This window comes from Drosophila eugracilis, unplaced genomic scaffold (assembly GCF_018153835.1).
Source record: "Drosophila eugracilis isolate 14026-0451.02 unplaced genomic scaffold, ASM1815383v1 contig_2154, whole genome shotgun sequence".
NCBI lineage: Eukaryota > Metazoa > Arthropoda > Insecta > Diptera > Drosophilidae > Drosophila > Drosophila eugracilis.
The window spans coordinates 9,493,864-9,506,963 of record NW_024573038.1 but is presented as its reverse complement, the minus strand read 5'-3'; the positions used below and the strand labels follow the sequence as shown (position 1 = coordinate 9,506,963).

Genomic DNA, 13,100 nt, shown 5'->3' with positions numbered 1-13,100 from the left:
GTTTGCCTTGCTGCCGAACTGCCACAACACAACACACACACACACGCCAGCCAAAAAAAAAGAGGAAATAAAAACCAGAGAAGAACAAAAGCGAGACAAAAATTACAAAATACTGAAACAAACTCGGTAAGGAGAGGCTGGCGAAATAACAGGTGAGATTGGATGAGATACCCTGTAGGTATTTTAATAAGATATGCTAAGCAGGGGAAATCAGGAAGGTAAAGATGGAGTTTCTTTACTTAACTAATATTAAAACTTAAGCAAAGACTTAAAAGTGGTTGAAAAATATGTATTTCTTAGTAAAAGGTTGTTATCTTACGGGGTTAAAAATTAATACTTTTAATAGTTGATATTGCATTTTCTCTGCTTTCTTTTATAATTTCTACAGAGAATAACAAATAGTATTAAATATTCAAAAATACTTTATAAATTTCCTTACTTAATTGCAATTTTGTTATTAAAAAACCACAAACACCAAGGGACTTAACCTCCTACAAACTACATGCTTAATTAAAAACAGCACTTAAAAAACTAATAACTAAATTAATGTTTCTTGTGTTATTTTATGCACTGCCATTACTCCCCAGAGTCCATCTATCCAACGTCCTACTTTACAGGGTGCATAAGCGAACAAAAAAAAAACACAATAAATGGCACAGATACTACAGAAATTTGCCATCTCAAACATAAACACTCACACAAGCGAGCACACAATGTCACGTAGAACAGCACACACACACACACACACGCATATATAGAGACATGCAGTAATTTTATATATTATGTACCAACCATATATAAATATTTGTGCAAGGTAAGCGGAATATTTTATATTTGCCGACGCTACGCGAAGCTGCCAAAGCGAAAACGAAACGAAAATCCAGAATATTACGTATACGTAACGTATCGAGGATGCTTCGCTGGTTGGGGAATTCTGGTAGAAACCTTTAAAATCGGTTCGGCGTAAGCATCTGCATGCACCGCGGAAATAAATCAAGAAATAACATTTACACGTTCGTTTTATGTTGTATTTGCCACGTAACAATAAAAGACTGAAACCCCCTTAGCCACCGACGCCGCCACTAGACCAATTTTCACCCATCGCCACAGCCAAAGCACGTAAACACCCACTAGAACACGGGCTGGATGGCTGTTCGGGGAGTTCTGGGATTTCGGGGATTTCTGGGAAAGATTCGCCTCTACGAGGGGCAAGGGGGGGAGACTAAAGGACCCGAGCTGAAGGCTGCAAAGCCAACCAAGACAATGCCACAAAGGAATTATTTACTACGTGATACAAGACTGAAGTCATTCCCGGATAAATGTGCTCTGGTGCTCAGTTCCCAGCCACTGGTTACTCTGGTGATGGCTCCCTTCAAGCCCAGCGATGGTTGCGTGATGATCGCATATATGATTCGAAATTTTCATAATTTATTTATGCTTTTATTCCCCAACAGCTACAGCAACGTGCCACAAAAAGTTGCACATTTAAATTATAAAATCGCGTAATTTGTGATTTTATTTTCGTTGATTATTTATTACTTAGCAAGGGAAGGATGACTAAGTGGAGGGACAAACATTTTTGCTAAGCTGACATTTTTAAGTAACAGAGAAAAATATTAAGCCAATAAAAGAAAACTTTTGCATTGCCAAATTTAACTTTTTGATTTCAGTAAAACATATAAATTTGACTAATATTTCTTTTATATTTCCATAAAAAACCAAACTGTTTGTCTTACCAAAAATAAATGCAAATAAACAACGTCACGTTGCCAAAAATTGTTTATTTACTAAATCAAGACTCTCTTTCACGTGGCTATGCAAATATTTTTAACGATACTTTGATTAGTCAATCATTGGAATTTTATTGTGATTTCTTTCTCGTCTCTATGGTGTGAATTTTGTGCAAAAGCATTCTGCTTTCAGAGAGAGATTCTCTAAATCAGATTAAAATCGATTTTAAATGGCCTGTCAACTAAATAAAAAGCTTCTAGGCTTTGAGTGAATGTTTCAGGTTTTAAACCAATTTGGGAATATAAATATTTTAAATGAAATATTTTTCCAAAAAAATCATAACAAGTTTTCATTATTTCCATGACACTGGCATTTGATTGAAAGTTTATTTTTTACACATGTTGATTGACGTTCAGAAATGAATGAGCCGGAAGCATAAGTCATTGAATTTAAAGTAAAAACTCATCTTAGTACTTCTGAAATAAATATTTTATAAATTTGTATCATTAAGCTTAAGCCTTAAACTTCCAAGCACAAAATCTAAGCAGCTAAAACTCAAAATATATATCCAAAAATGTAAGCAATTTTCCTTCGAATAAAGACATAATTTCTTGAATTTCACAAACTAAATTAATACTTTATGAAGTCGCTGCCATCAGCCATTAAGTTAAACTTCAGAGCAAGGCATTAAGCTCCAATCACGCTGCCATCCTTAGCCCGAGTGTTTCGAGTGCCAAAGGGAGTGAAAGTACTATTAATACATAAAGAAAGCATTTCTCAGCCATAAGCACAGAAAGGCCATCGTCACGGCCATTCTCCCATCCTCTATCCACTTCTTCATCGTCATCGTCATGGCCATGGCTATAGCTATAGCTGCTATAGCTTCTATAGCTGCTATATAGCCGTGGCTATCTGCTGGATCGGACCGGGGCGTAAGGCACGCGGCGCATTAAGCAAACGACCGCGGCGAACGTTTTTGTTGCCGGCCAGCTGCAGAAGCGCAATAATAAAATTTTCCCGCAGCAGGAGTGCGAAGGCGGGAAATTGGCTTTAAGATGAGCAGTGGAAAAGCGTTCGCTAAAAGGGGAGGGGTAGGGAGGGGATATAACCAATGCCGTTGCCATAAGAGAGTGGAAAGCCGGGAAAGCTGGGCAGGCTAATCAGCTGTGCGCACGCTAAGTAAGTTTATTAGACTATTATTTTGAATTGGGTTTCTTCTGCTGGCATTCTTTCTTCTTCTCCTTTTTTTCTATTTTGGCCATTGTCTGTTTGCTGGTCCACTGCATTTGGCCGAAAGCTGAGCTTCTTCCTAAGGCCACCATTGTTTGGCTGCTGCATTGAACGGGAGAAGAGCACTCGAAAAATGAAAGAGTTAGATGTTATTGGAAAGCAAAATGGTTAAATGATAACCATAAGTTGGTTTTTAAATTAAAAGAAATTTTATTTTAATGTTTTTTATGGGGAAAATTCCTTTAAATAGCTAAGAAAAATAAGCTAAAAATCTAAAAAATTACTAAAAATATTTTTTCGTAGTGTACAAATTGTAAAACCCCAAGCTTAGAATCTTCATTTTCAACTTTGCCAGTGTTGACTAACAAATCAAAGAAACGCTGCCCGAGCCCGAATCCATAAAATATTCGCATATGGCGGAAATGCCGGGGCAATGCTGAAAAATTTATCACATTTGTGACCTCTTTGTGGGACAATCGGCAAGAATTGCCAGGCCAGAAATGCCCACGTATCTAGGCGCCAGCATTTTCCAAGAAGACCATTGAACTTAAGCCATAAAAAATGCCCCCCAAAAAAATGCTTAACGATCTCGCCAAAAAAAACGTGAACATATGTTGGCTGAGAATGATTTTTGGGGATTTCATCGAGAAAATCATTAAAAATATGTTTACTTTTCTTGCTCATCTACTAAAGAACTAAACTTTTACTACTTCCTTGATATTTCTTTTATAAAGAATTGCAATTTCAATACAGCAACCCCATCATCAGCCATCACTATGACAAAAGAGCTGCCAGGACATTCTGTTAAACCCTTTGAATGCTTTTGTCAACCGAGGCCTTTAAAGGAAATAAGCACGAACACTTTCGCCCATATAGACAGCCACTTGTCAGTTCTAATTGACAATAGAAACTGAAACAGGTTGTGTGTGTGTGTGTGTGTGTCAGAGGGGAGAGGGAAGTTGGGTAACTAGGGAAAGTGACCGAGTGGGTGGGGACTTTACACAAATCTACGCCCCGGGCACTAGGACAAGTCGACCCTTGTTGAAACTCAATCAAACGCCCACGTATTCGGTGAAAAGTTCAAACAATGAAGTTCCTGCCACTTTTGAGAACCGAAAGTGCTGCTGATTCTGATACCAAAGGCAATATACTGATGCTGATGACGATGCGAATGGTGAATGGTGAAACTGCTGCCTGGCCCCAGTTAAATAGACAATTTTCCACACAAATCCATTTAATCTAGAGATAAATAACATTTAGGGCTGGGCTCAGCAGCCAGCCCTCGCTAAAAGTGAGAGCTATACTTGCACTTGGAAAAATAAATACTAGAAAATATATTATGAAAGGAGAAAAACTGGAAAAAGAAGGAAAAATCAAGGAGATATCTTTTTACTTTTCGGGTTTGATGCATTCATTTTAGCTTCTCTTAAAGCCTCTCCTTGCCAGAATCATTTATGAGCCCAAATAGAAAGCCAACTTATTTTTATAGTGCAACCGAAAAGCCCGAAAAGGTACTTTTGTGGGGCACTTAACGCACCCGGAAAATTCTTACGCAGCAACCTAAATGATTCCCCGTGCAGATCCTGCGGTCCGCCCACAAAATGGTTGCCCAGGACCTTCGGCTCCGTTGCGTTTCCGTTTCCCATTTCTTCCGTATCCGCTCGCATCGATTTGTGTGAGGCGGCAATAAAATCCACTGTGATTAGGTTAAAACTGTTGACTTTCAAACAGTGCCAGGGCTCTCTCATGCTCGTGTGCTGCTGATGTTTTGCCTTTCCATTGAGGGCGAATCAAAGTGGTTAACCCCCTTCGACAGCCCCCCTCTCTCTGAATGACTGGGTAAATCGAAAGAGATAAAAATACCCTCAAATAGCATTCGGCACCAGAATCGACTGAAATGTGATTGTGTCGCTGTCCGTACCCACCACCCTTTGTGACACCCATTTATTTAATGGTTTTAACTTCCAATTTTCCAATTGTCAGACGTGCAGCCTGGTGGCCATTAACCAGGAACAAAAATCCAACAAAAAAATGAGAACAAAATAGAACCACAATGGAAAGTTCTTTCGCTTAGAGAGTGGAAAGTTCGATTGGGGGAAAAATAGAGAAGTTTGGGTACTCTTTTGGTGGGATAAGGAAATATTGGGAATCATTAAAGATCATTTTTGATTTTTTTTCATCTTTTTTAAGTATTTTTTCAGGTAGTTAACAGCGCACGCAGCAAATTTCTTTAATAAAAAAAACTATAAATAATATCTCAACCTGTCTGACATCTCAACATTGTATTCAAATTAATATTTATGTCATCCTCAGTCTGACAGCTTCGCATTTAAAATTCATTAAGTTAGCAAAGGCAATCATCAGATCAATACCAATTTATATTGGTTAAACCCCAAAATGTATGCAACACAATTTCTAACGCCTCTTCTGCCTGACTTAACTATTCAAATACGATTTAACCCATAGACTAACGAACACAACATTAATTATCCATAAATTAAACTGTCGACTTTTGATTTCAATTCAGGATGTCAGTCAATCAATACATAAAACCAGTCAACAGAACTTTGCCCCAAAATCGAATGATCAAAAATGGTTATACAAGGAAAATTAGCAAACCAAAGTTGGCCAAAATGTTCGTTATACCTTTGGATGTGAGTGCATAATGTGCTGATGCTGCTGCATTTGATTTGTGCCATGTGAAAGTGGAGCGAAAAACCGAAATGGAAAAATGCCCTTAAGAGCTAATGAGTTTCAAATAAATATAATAAATGTGTGCACGTGTAAGCTTATGTGTGTGTGTGTGGGTGAGGATATAAAATGCAAAATCAGTAGGACAAATTCCTAAACCAGGAAAAACGAGAGACGGAACAAAAAAAAAACAAATGAACAAAATGGCACACTAAAGTTTACAAATGCAAATAAGATACTAAGCAAAGTCAGCAGCAGCAACAAATATGTCATACGGCGGCAGCAAGAGAGAGGCAGCCGACAAGCGACAGACAGAGATGGAAATGGTATCCATTACCATTTCCATCTCTGTCTGTCGCTTGTCGGCAGATGCAAATGAGAGAAAGAGACGGGCGGACAGCGAGCAAAAGAGATAGGACGACGGGCTGACAAGCGAAAACATTTATGAGCGCTTCGTCCGTCTGTTGTTGACTTTTACAAAGGAATTGTAGAATATTTTTTAGCTATATGTGAGTATGCAAAATATTCCATGGCTTTCTTTTGCACTTAAACGAATTTTTTTTAATATTTTTTTAAGAGATTTTTAATATAAATATTAATGTATTAAATATTTAAGTATTTTTAACCAAAAAAATTAGTAAGAAAAACTCACAAAATGCGCCCAAATTTCATTCTTTCTTAACTGAACCTTCAAGGACACATTTTCTTTCTGTGTATGTGTTTGGCGCACGCATACACATGTAGCTACAAGCTGTAGCTCAAACACAGGAAATGTAATTTGCATAAGAATAACACACACACACACACAGAGACACGGGCAAAGGGAAATTGGGAGAAAACAGGAGGCAAAATCGAGGCGAAAACCATGTGGATGTGGCTGCCAAGATATAGCTGGGGCATATGGCACACATATTGAAGTGTAGTCTATGTATGGTAGAAGGGATGATGCGATACAGAGGAGACCGAGAGCGAGAGAGGTTCGGTCTGAAGTGTCCTTTAACGAGATTTGCATCTCATCATAATAATGTAAATGACGAAGAGGGCCAACAAAAGGGGTAATGCAAAGGGTAAGCAACATTTTCCGACTGGCCCCATCTACAAGTTTTTGGCCAAAAGGGTTTTCTATTAAAGGGCGGGATTACATGCATTACACATCGCAATGAGTCCCATTCACTTTGGCTCAACAACAGCGCCGAAGCGATTCAATTAGGCTAAACACTTTCTGGCTCAAATGAGGATTTGGCCAGCAGCAACAGTTTGAAGTTGCACAGTTGAAGTTGGTAAGATTTTGGTTTAAGTTTATTGTATTTAATACATCTGCCATAGGCACCATTAAAATGATTTCGGGAATCCGGACAAGTTGTCTACTTATTTTGGTCGTAGACTTGTAGTCTAGTCTGAATATAAACTACTTAGTAGTTAGGTACTCTGGTAAATGTAGGTTGAATAGCAAAGTTGATTTAATTTATTATAAATTATCTTATTTGTTTCGTTGTAATAAAGTAAGAGAACTCATTCAAGGGGAAAACCTGCCCTATCTCAATTTAAAAAACTTAAAAATAACTAAAAACTTGTAAAAGTAACTTGTAAAGAGACAAACCTCATCAGTAATGCGTCAGAAAAATTTATAAAAATTAAAAATAAACTCTTAATGATATGCTTTAACATAAATAGAAATAACTTTCTAGCTTGCTTTCTTTTGATTAACACAGAAACTAATTTTTTATTGTGTGCCAAAGTCTAGCTTTCAAAAACAGACGTCTTGAGGTCCCTCTGCAGTTGACTCTCAAGTTGAGTAATCTAAAAGCTTTTGGAAAATATCTGAAATTGATGAACATAACAAGCTCTTAACTAATACGAGTATTTAAACAAATTGAAAAGACACTCAATAGTTAAATACTAAAGAAATTTAGCTGCAAAACAAAATTACAAAATAACTTTAAGTTGTGTAATATTCATTATTTATAAACTTGTAAATATTAAAAAAAAAACTTTTTATTAGTTAGCTTACCCATTTGCATGGAAATGAGAAATATAAAACTTTAATGCAAATTTGCTATTAACATATTAAAGAAGCTACGCGACTGTAGAAATCTTTCAGTTCAGTTCCTCAGAAGATTTATGGAAGTAAACAACGCTATGAGAGTCTTCTTTCTTACTGCTTTGATAGGTAATCATAGATATATATAATTATATAAAAATAAATATAACTTAAATTTTTAACTTCAACAGCTATTTTAGCCTTTGATACCTGCAATGCAATGAGATGCTTCTTAACCTGCTTTAACAAAAATGGCGACTTTACTAACTTTGAGGTGACCTAAGAAAATTGTGATCTACAAGAAACCTTCTCAATAAAGACATCCAAATACATTTTTTAATGCCGAAATCAAAATTAATATGACTTAAAAGACTTAGTATTGTATTTTATGGAACTAATTTAAGGATTTAAAGACCAAAACGATTTTATCTAAAACAAAGAAACCAACTTACAGTAAGAACATAAAATCTAAAATCGCAGCTTTTTGTTTCTCCTTAATCTAAATTTTTCCAATCTTTCTTTTTTCCTTCTCCCAATAAAATCCATTAAGTACCTTCAACTCGTTACAATACTAAGTTGGCTGTCTAGTTGGTTTTCGATGATGCTTCACCTTATTGATGACTATCAGTCGAGAAGAGTTGGCCATCAAGAAAAGCCCCAACCAAGGAGAAACAAGCTTCCTCGAACAAGCTTTCAGCATTCCCTTTTCGCTTTGGTTTTGATATCATTTATTCACTTTCGATAGCTGGCAAGTTTAAGGTTAATCCCGCATTTGCTTCGTGGGATTCGATTTTAAAGTATCACCTTATTGATGATTCTATTGATGGAAGGGAGAGCTGGTAGAGCTGGTAGATATAGTTTTCCAAGGGGAATGTGTGTGGCGAAAAAACCCTTTAGCTCGGTCCGTCACCTACGGCATGGCAATTTATTTCGCAACACTACCGCTGGTAGTGGCGATGCCATGGCAAAGTTTTGTTTCGAGGTTTATGGGCAATGGCTTCCAGCAGCACGAGCTGCTGCTGCTACTCCTCCGACCACGTCCAATATCCAACCATGCACGCAAAAGTTTGCCAAAAACTTCTCTCGAGTCTAACAAATTCAATTTGTCAGGCTTGGCGCGCCTCGGAGTGCGGCTAATCCATTTACAATTTCAAAGTAAACAAACAAAATGTATCTATCCTTAGAGTTCGTGCAGCTCGACATCGCCATCACAGCATCAGCTAGACGAGACATTTAGCCCTGGTTTTGGAATTTTCGTTCAGATTTCCAATGAAAGTGCAGCACAAAACTTTACTTGCCAGCAGCTTTACTGAAGAGTTTTCCTTTGCCTACTTTTTACTACCACACACTCGAAACGAAAACACAGAAAATGTTCTGGTAAGAAAAACTAAACTAAAACTAACTAGAAAATCAACAAAGAGTATTGCCCAATTATTTTAGCAAACATGCTAAATTTTACGCAAATTCTGATGTTCTATTTTCAAGTTTTCACAGCTCACAAAACTTATTTTCGTTTAAATAATTGGATTTTCAACCTGCCTCGTATACTTGAAAGAAAATTGTGATTGTTTTAGTTAGAAAATTCCTTAAAGTTGTTGTAATATCTTTCACCATAGTGAATTTTTCAAGCAAATGCGAAACTTTAAGGCGAAATTTCCTCCTTTTTCCCTCTTTCTGAAATGATAATTTTCAACAATTAATTCCACAAAATTTCTTTAAGTGCAGTTTAAAACTAACAACACGGCACTTGAGCAAAATAAAAACTCTCATTCTTCTTCCACTTTTCGCCTTTGCCCAAATAGACAGCTGGCTGTTGGGGGAGGTCGGCCCCGAAGTTTATGCGCCTTTAAAACTGCAGTTGATATTCTTTTATATTCTTTTACTTATTTTGCTTGCGCCCCTGAATGGCCCCAAACAAAAGGGAAAACTATGTGGCAAACTAAAGCCGTGCGTTCTCACTGCAAACTTACTTATTCAATGGGCGTGGCAGACCCAAAATTTTAGTTGGAATTGGTTTTTTAAGGCTTAAGTTCTTAAGTTCTTAAGTCTTCAAAATCAAATTTAAGCCTTGATTTATGAGTTGTGAAGAGGGTATTTATGTATCCTGAATGTTGAATAAATATTTTTAGTTTTAACTAATAGTTAAGATGCTTAAATCGTTCCCATCACGCACTTGTGACTTGTGAAATTGCTCATACGCCCTGTGGGCACGCCTCGAATTGTGTGCCAAAATTTATTTGAATTTAATCAACTGCTTACAATTTAATTGCTTTTTCTAAGATCATAAATAAGTGACTTTAAATTATAGAAAACATTCAAGAGAGAAGAAATTTGTTAACTAAATATTGCGCATACGCCCTGTGGCTTCATTTCGATTTGAAATCTTAAAAGATTTCAATTTAGTTGTTTCTGCTTTAAGATGAAATACTCTTAATTAAGACTTAAATTGCTTCAAGCTCAAGAGCTACAAATCGGTCAATTAAATAACGCGCATACGCCCCGTGAGCACGATTTCCTCTTAACCTGAATTTAATTAAAAAATGGCCAAGCATTTAATGATTTCCGTATTGCCACTTGTGGTATTTATTTAAATAACAGCCCTCAATCGCTTATACACGACGTATTAAGTGGGCAAAAGTCTCCTTTGCAAATTGGTCAACTATATAGCACGCATACGCCCCGTGGCCCGTTAATTTAACTGAAAATTTAATTCGACGAATTTTGCATCCTGGCAAGGAACCTATATATAGCCATATATATATATATACACAGCAGAGATCCTTTATGTATATATCTGCCTATGTTTTTATGTGTATTTTCGTATAATGCCAGCGGCGGCAATTTCTTGTACAACAATTTGTGAGTCTGCTGCGCTCAGCACTCACGTAATGAGCATAAACTACAGGCACAAAAAGGCCAGCACCAGCACCAGCACCGACACCCACACACAAACACTGGCCCACTAATGCTGAGATGGCTAAGAGAATATCGCGCTGCCGTGCACATAATTGGTGCAAAAAGTTTGAAAATTATCACGGAAGCAAAGCCGAAACACGTACATACATCACCGTCAGCGGACGCGAGATGGCATAATGTGAGAGGGCACTTCCTCTGATCCTGCACTGCTCTAAAATTCTGATTCGAAGCTTAATGAGTTGAGATATGGCTTTAAAATTGTGATTGAGTTTCTCTGGAAAACCTTTTCTTTAGAGTTAAAAAGCTTTTCTCAGTCCATTTTATTTGTATCAAAAACTGATTATTAGTTTAATATATAGCTTATACATTTCTTTCAGTGTTCTATCTCCCCAATCCCACGCCTTTCCATGCCATTTTAAGGCGGAACACCTTGTGACCCGGGCTGAGCCTTAAATAAGCACCGCCCGGAGCTGGGTTCACTTAGCCTTTGGGCGGCCAACGGCCAAAAATTTATTGAAGCGAAGGCGGCTGAACTAATCCCAGACCCTAATTACTCATAGAGCCCGTAGGTTACAGACCATGTCCAACAATTACACCCGTGGCCCGTGTTAAGTCCTGTCCCCCTGCAAAAAAAAAACAAAAAAAAACACCCGAAAAACGGAAAGGCGGAAAATGTTTCACTTTATGTTAAGCTGAAGAGTTTCCGCTCTTGGTTTTTTGGGCAAGCAATTAGCTCTGGGAGAGTGATTAAAAAGTGGAAAGGCTAAAGTCAAGATGATAACATGACGATTACAATCTGCCGAAATGTTACTTAAAAGAGTTTTTTATTTATTTTATTTTATGTAATAAATTAGTCCCAATATTAAATTAAGTATCATAGCTGCAAAGAGCAGACTAGAAGAGAGGGAAAAACTAATAAATTTCCCTGGGCAGAAAGTTCATTTTGCATTCCCCCAACAGACATGTTGATTCGCATTTAATTTAGTGTAAAAAGCAACTTCTTTTTCATTATATTTTATGTTTACCAACTAATAAAACCCAAAACGTTTCACTTTACGCCAAAAACTGGGAAAGACTTTGAGCCCCATGGGCGACTAAGAATTACACTGGCCTGCAAGAGTGCCATTAAGTGTGCATAGGGCGTGTGAGTGTGTGTGTGTGTGTGTGTGTACTGGCCATTAAAAAGTTTTCTTTCTACTGGACCCCCTTTTTTCCTGATGCTCCCCAGGAGTCGGTAACTATTACTGGGTGGATACTGCTCCTGATTCCGATTCAAATCCGGGTGGTGCTGCCATTGGCACCTGTGTGTTGCCAGTTGCAAGTTGCCAGTTGCCAGTTGCCAGTTGCAAGTTGCCGGTGCAACTGAAAATACGTTTGCATATGAATTTTTCAAAATGTTTTTTACGCTGACCTCGTTTACGGGTCAGAGCGGCTATGAAAAGTTTGCCCTGCAAACTAAATTGCCGTTTGCAACTGGAGGAAGGAAGACACGGTAACCGGCTTTGAGTGTTTTCTTCTTTTTTTTTTACCATCCTTTCTTTCTTTCTATTTTTTATTCACCTTTTTTTTTTTGGTGCAACATTTTTTATTCCTTTTTTTTGGGGAGGAGGCAGGCCGTAGTCCGCTCAACTCACTTTTATTTCTGTTTTTTTCTCGTTTGGTTTACAGTGGCGGTGCAGCATATTGAAATGCGATTACAGGGCTGCCCTGGTGGCTCGTGGATTCATGTTCATTAAACATGCATAAACTCACACTGGCAAAACACCCACTTACACAAACACAGAGGGCGAGAGAGAAAGGGAGATGGCAATGAATGAGAGATAGAGATGGCAGAAAGCAGTACACTGGCCAACATGGTTTTTATTTTTAGATTATTTAGCAAGTATTTGAGATAGAAATTTATTAACCTTAAAGTTTCTTAAAATTGATTTCTAACATTTCCTTTTTTTGATTTTTGATTTATCCTTCGTCCAACTTATTTATTCCAGTGTAGTCCTCGCTGAGCTCGCAGGAGCTGTAACATTTCGGGACCATCTGTCCCTAGGCACATGTAAACAGTTTAAATTTTCAAAGCAATGTGCTAATTTTAAATCAATTACATGACGTGACGACGACACTTCATTCACTCCCTCCCCCTCTCGAAAAACAAAAACAAGACCTTAGAATCCTCCCCTCTGCTAAAAATTACAAATTCTTTGGCATTGAATTTTCCTCTGGCATGAGAACAATAGGCAAGCGAATAGTAAATGGCAATTGGAAATGCGTACAAGTCAGTAATGTTTGGCAACAGTTGGCGTGAAAAGTTTGTGCCTGTCGAGAGTGAATTTACTTATGGCAGAAAGTTGCAGCCAATACCAATACCAATACGAATGGGAAAACATCAGGGCCCCAAGGCGACGGCCTCTATTCATTTGTACTCTGTAAAGAAGATACAAAAACAAGAAAGAAGCTTAAATTAGAGTTTCCCGACTATGAAATACCTTTTACTAGC

At 37.6% G+C, this 13,100-nt stretch overlaps 1 long non-coding RNA gene across 1 annotated transcript; it reads left to right on the top strand.

The window, feature by feature from the left end:
* The first annotated feature begins 7,760 nt into the window (after positions 1 to 7,760).
* LOC108114362 lies at positions 7,761 to 8,047 on the top strand. Its single transcript, XR_001772744.1, has 2 exons — positions 7,761 to 7,822; positions 7,885 to 8,047. It is a non-coding gene; the product is annotated as an uncharacterized LOC108114362 (long non-coding RNA).
* The last annotated feature ends 5,053 nt before the right edge of the window (positions 8,048 to 13,100 follow it).